This window comes from Mirounga angustirostris, unplaced genomic scaffold (genome assembly GCF_029215605.1).
Source record: "Mirounga angustirostris isolate CCGP_5_RB_7025 unplaced genomic scaffold, mMirAng1.0.hap1 SCAF_3, whole genome shotgun sequence".
Classification (NCBI taxonomy): Eukaryota; Metazoa; Chordata; class Mammalia; order Carnivora; family Phocidae; genus Mirounga; species Mirounga angustirostris.
In genome coordinates this window covers 26,586,278-26,592,491 of record NW_026991711.1, presented here as the reverse complement: position 1 = coordinate 26,592,491, position 6,214 = coordinate 26,586,278, and the positions used below count along the sequence as shown (strand labels likewise).

The 6,214-nt window shown below is 40.0% G+C and overlaps 1 pseudogene; it reads left to right on the top strand.

Annotated features, from left to right (window-relative positions):
• The first annotated feature begins 4,762 nt into the window (after positions 1-4,762).
• On the top strand, positions 4,763-5,663 carry LOC123839252 (DNA dC->dU-editing enzyme APOBEC-3H-like; annotated as a pseudogene).
• The last annotated feature ends 551 nt before the right edge of the window (positions 5,664-6,214 follow it).

Genomic DNA, 6,214 nt, shown 5'->3' with positions numbered 1-6,214 from the left:
GAAGCACCAGCACCAAGAAAGGTGATAATTAAATTTAGAAGAAAAATCGGGAAGATGGATTGAAAGTACGTACGTGAAAAATTTGTATCTTCGGATACTTTCCTTCAACCTGCTGAGTCAGGTCACCACTTTTCTAAGAAAAGACTAATAAAAGTTATTCTCAGAAGAAAGTTACCGGAGAGGCTTCAGACCTGTGGACGATGAGGCTCTCAGCGACTGGCACTCTTGTGGCCGCAGGGAGCAATGAGTGAGGTTATGTGACTGTCTGAACCATGGGACATCTGGGTTCCTTCTCTGTTGCCGTCAACAGAACCTAGATAATGAGCACCATCAGCCCGGAAAGGAGCAAAAATTAATAATGTCAATGTAAACAGTCTATATGAAACAATTCTTTTGGGTTAGATGCATGGATTTACAAATTTGAAAACTGAGACATTTTACTGTTGATGACAATCTCCAAGTAACAAAAATGTACTAGGTGGGGCACCTAGGTAGCTCAGATGGTTAAGCGTCTGCCTTCGGCTCAGGTCATGATCCCAGGATCCTGGGATAAAGCCCCACATGGGGCTCCCGGCTCAGCGGGGAGGCCGCTTCTTCCTCTCCCTCTGCCTCTCCTTCTGCCTCTCCCCCTGCTCATGCTCTCTCTCTCTCTCTCTCTCTGTATCTCTGTGTCTCAAATGAATAAATAAATCTTAAAAAAAAAAAGTACTAGGAAAGAAAGCAACATGCAAAGTTTTTGAGTCTGTCACAAACAAAAACAGAATGGAGAAGTGGCTCCATTGCTTAACTGAAGAGGAGAAATTCAATATTATTTCAAAGAACATAAAATTGATACCATATATCTGTATCAGTTTCACACTCCTCAAAATGTAATTATTAACATTTAAAAATAACTCTTTGCCTTTCTATATTCACTCAAATTTTAGATGCAGTGTATTTTGTAATGATGAATAAGTAAATTCATTTTATTCAATGACAATGGAGGTTACAGAGATAATAGGGTTTTGATAAAGATTTTTTAGTTGGTTTTCCAACCAGAATAAGAAAGTCATAGGCTATCTCTAGACATTAATGAATAATCAATTATAATTCTTTAAAAGTAGTCTGATTCATCTGCTAGTTCACAGATGAACTATTGTTTTCCATATCGATTCACATTGTTTCAATGCAAAGTAGTAGAATAATTCATTGACTAGTGTGAAAAATAGTATATTTAATACTGTGGTAGGCTGAATAATGGCCCCCAATCTATAAAAGTAGCAAAACGTTACATTTCAATAAACTTATGACTCAGCAGTACTGACCAAAAGTTAAAAATCTGTGTGTGTATGTGTGTGTTGGCAGAGTGAAAAAATACCCCAAATTTAAAATATTTAAGGAAAAACAAAATATACTGAAATATTATTGGATTTTGCCACTGCGGTACGTACTGGGGGATACCAGTAAATGAGAAGAAGAACAGGAGTGTAAGAATAGCTCAGAATATGACTTAATATATGACTTACTGTTACACAATGTGCCATAATAGAGATAGAAAATCATTCTTATGGAAGAAGAACTGAATAGTAAATTATTTGATTAGGAAGAAGCAGTCTAGAAAACTCAGAGAAACTGATGCTATTGTAGCTATTATTATGATGTCGGAGAAATAATCTGGGGATTAAATGAAAAAATATATATATGGCAAGTCCTGAGCATCCTTGGTAATCTGATATAATATGAATATAAATTGAGAGAAATGGATCTGTTCTTCTAAGGAAGAAAAAGAGAAGTAATTTGAAGACAGATTGCAAAAAACTATGAACACTACAATAAATAATAGTAAATATAAGGGAAGTGCTGTTCTTTATTTTTATTTGTTTTATTTCTGCATTTCTGGTTATTTAACTGAAGTAAATAAATGAGTAGTTCCTCTTGTGTCATTTAACATATGAACAGTCCTCGCTTGAGATTATAAAATTGATGGTGTGAGCTTAAACCAAGCAAAGCTATTTTAAACTTCAATGGGAAGAATTACAATAGTTCCATGACCTTTAAAAACCTTTATCAAAATATTAAAAACTCTCTTATTGTTTATACACTTAGTTATACATTTACAGGGAATGAAGAAAGACTAAAGCTAATATTTACTTAGAACACGCTATATTAAAATGTTCAAAACACTGACAACTGAAGTGTTTTGTTTCTTTGGAAAAAAAAAAAAAAACCTCCTAAAAGGTAGATTGAATAGTGTTTGTTTCCCCATCTCCATTTATGATGCTTATGATATGGAACAATGAATGCCTTATTGAATTGTCATTCTTCCTTCTAAGTTTGGGTCAGCTTTTGATGTTTTATCTTTTGTGCCTTCCTGTTATGAAACACCTCCAAGAATTCTATCAACATGAAATTTACTCTCTAGTATTACTTCCTCTGGAATATTTCATCACAACCACCTTCCTCATTTATACTAAGTTCACCTTTGCTATGTCCTCTGGCTCCATATCTTGAGTCTCCCAGAGGGCAGTACCCACATTCCCATGCTCACCTATCTTCTGATCACACCCAGTTTTATTCCTGAGGGTATCACTTCTCCTTTTTCCTGCACCATCATCTTTACTGGTCTAATCTCTCTTTTGATTATCCATTTTTGTAAAATGTCCCTGCGAGAAAAGGTGGCAATACAGTTACATGCTTTTCTGTTTTTATGTGAATTAAACAACAGATGTGCAGTGACCAATATCTGACAGAGTCCGAAACAAGTCATGTGACTTGTCACTGATCATGATGTGCATCTATTATTCATGTAACAATTTGTGGATTGAGGAGCTAGCACATGTTTCTACATTACGTAATTACTCACAGTTGATATACCCAAGTAATTTTAAATTGAACACATTATTAGGAAATTGGTGTTATTTTTAGTAAACTGTAGTAACTAAAATTCAGGCATATCAGAGCCCTGCCTATATGCTAAAATAGCAATAAGATCACTGAAATATTAAATAAATGTAAAGTATAGTAAAATTCAAGGATCAGTACATAATCATTAAAGGTGTGATCTGAAATACAACACAATCTGATTTTATTAAACAAACTGATAGAAAAACAAGAAAATGGGGGCACCTAGGTGGCTTGGTCGGTTAAGCGGCTGCCTTCAGCTCAGGTCATGGTCTCAGGATCCCGGGATTGAGCCCCACATCGAACTCCTTGCTCAGCAGGGACCCTGCTTCTCCCCTGCCTGCAGTCCTCCCCATCCCCCCACTTGTGCACCCTCTCATGCGTGCGCACACACTCGCTCAGTGTCAAATAAATAAATAAAATCTTAAAAACAAAACAAAATGAAACATGAAAATGGTCACCTTGGTATATACCCAGAAGAATGTTACATTTGAACTCCTAAAGCTGAGAGTGTTAGAATTACCCTGCACCCTTTCTCTCTCTGGACTGGGATGGTTGGCTCATTAGAAACTCTGCTCTATGTATTCTCACTTTGCCCAGAGTACCTTGAACTGACAGCAGAGTTACCCTTTCAGACCACCACTCTGCTTTTTGCTAGTCTCCATGTTGCATCTGAATTTGCCAGGCATTCCTACACACATCTTCAGATTCTATTCTAACCTCATCCATCCCTCCTTCTCTAGCTTATAACTCATCCATGACTCCCCATCACCTGGAGATCCAGAAGACCAAATTCTTGCTTCAACCATCAGCTGGCCCCTGGTTCCCTCTCATCCCCTCCCCCTGTTTGTTCCAGCCCTTTCAAGAGTATGGCTCATTTCCTGGACTTGCCCATCTCCATGCTTTTTGAGGTTTCCTCTCTGTGGAGCATTTTTCCTTTGTGGCCCTCCCCCTACAGCATCCCAGAGCAGGAGGCCAATTCCCTTGTTCCAACCCAGACCTCCTTGATCTTGTGGAGATCAGCACCCATGCCATGTTTGGCCTGATGTCCAGAAACCTAGGAAGATACTGTTGTCCTCAGTTGACTTGGATAGTTCATTCATTTCCCAGTCTGCTGGCCTCCCCCAGTGCTGGGAATTAACACTGGCACTCAATATTTCCATCTTCAGGGAGGGTAGGGCATAAGCAACCCACCTCCACCCCTAGACAAGATGCTACTTCCTCCTACCTCCTCTCCCCCTACAGTGCTGTCCACCCCCATCACCCCCACAGCCCTGTGTCCAGCTCTTCTGGGAGATTCCACAGAAGTGCTGAGAGAGGCTGACCCATGAGACCCCTCCTGCCAGAGAGCCTCCTGAGATACAGAAGTGATAGGGAAGCTCATGCTAAGAGGCAAAGAATTGCAAGTCCTATGTTTCTTTTTCCCATTAAGCACTGAAAATTTCACCTACAAACCTTACAAATTCATTATAATAACTAGCTGACATCTTCCTCAGCTCCCCCATCAAAACCTTAGCTCCTACTCTCCTAGGTGAAAGAGTTCAGGGAAACCACCCTGCACTTGGTTCATTCAAACACTTGGTAAAGAAAGCCAGCCAACAGAATTATCATACTATTTATTTATTTATACAAACAACAATAGTATAACCTAATTACCATAAGAGTCATGTGTACTTTAGCAACTCAGTTGAGTATGATTCTCCCCCACCCCAATAAAGGGTTGGCTTTATTTCTTCCAAAGAAACTTATCTTAAGCTTCATATTTCAAAGAATATTTAAGTCTCAAACATAAATCTTTAATAGTCTTAAGTTAAAGGTGATATATATTTTCTATTTGGGTATTTGTGATTAAATTATAATTGGAATTGGAAGATTGTAAGCAATGTCAATTGGAAGATGGTAAGCAAGATGTCAACATAAGAAAGAGCAAGCTTTAATTCCCCCCTTTTCCTTTTTACAATATGACAGAAGTGTTCAAGGGAGAATAAAAATAAAAATAAAAGGTGGAAGAGGGGTCTTAATCAGTGTTCAAAACAAAAGCACTGGGGGCTTCCATGGAGGTGGCCTGGTAGTTCACTCTCAGATCGGGGCTTTCCTAAAGCAAGGCCAGTAAGAAGAAAGGAGTCCTGGTGCCCCAGACAAAGAGCAGGGCTGGGACAAGGCAGCTGAGGCGAGGCAGCTGCATAGGGACTCCTAGGGTCAGAACCACAATAAGTCCACTAAAAGAAGAAATATTTTACTGTCAGTTTGGCAGCCAGAACCAGGTCACCACACTCTACTACTGGAGGAAGACCTCACCAGCTGAAGCTGAGTGAAGGCCCCATAATTGCCAAAGACTGCTTCAAAACAAGAAAAACCTGCCTGCAGAAATTTACTTTATTGACGAGATCAAGTCACTGCAACTGGACCAATCCCAGAGATTCGAAATTACCTGCTATGTCACGTGGAGCCCTTGCCCCACCTGTGCCTGAGAACTGGTTGCCTTTGTCAAAGACGGCCCCCACCTCAGCCTTCAGAAATTCGTCTCCCACCTGTACTTCCACGGTGTTGGAAATATCAGCAGGGGCTGAGACATATGCAGACATCCAGGATCCCAGTGGCTGTCATGATCTGCTTAGAGTTTGAGGACTGCTGGGGGAAGTTTGTGGACACCTAGGACAGGCTTTTCCAGCCCTGGGACAACATGGAGCACTATAGTAAAAGCATAAAACTAACGGCTCGGGAAGACCCTGATGCCCCTGAATGATTTAGAGAATGACTTTGGAAATCTGAAACTTGGATGACCATCAACACCTCCACCCCATCACTGGTTAGGAAGTGACTTAAGAGGGCTGTTCCTAGAGCATCTCAATGCTCCATAAACTGCTGACTCTTAGGAAAAAGTTGTGAGCGCCACAGGTATACCTGACCCTTGCCCGAGTCCAGAAAACCTTTCTTCCTCCTTCATTCTTTTTTAAGTGGATATGTGTTTTTTTTTTTTAAGATTTTATTTATTTTTTTGACAGAGAGCGACATAGCGAGAGCAGGAACACAAGCAGGGGGAGTGGGAGAGGGAGAAGCAGGCTTCCTGCGGAGCAGGGAGCCCGATGCGGGGCTCGATCCCAGGACCCTAGGATGATGACCTGAGCCGAAGGCAGACGCTTAATGACTGAGCCACCCGGGCGCCCTGGATATGTATTTTTATAATTGAAAAAATAGAGATAAGTTTTAAGTCTGTAAAAAGAAAAAAAAACAAAAGAATTAAGATAAAGCAAATTGTTCAAAATTCATATATGTAAATTTTTAAGATCTATGACAGACGATTGCAAAGTGAAGGGAATCACTAGGTGTGAAC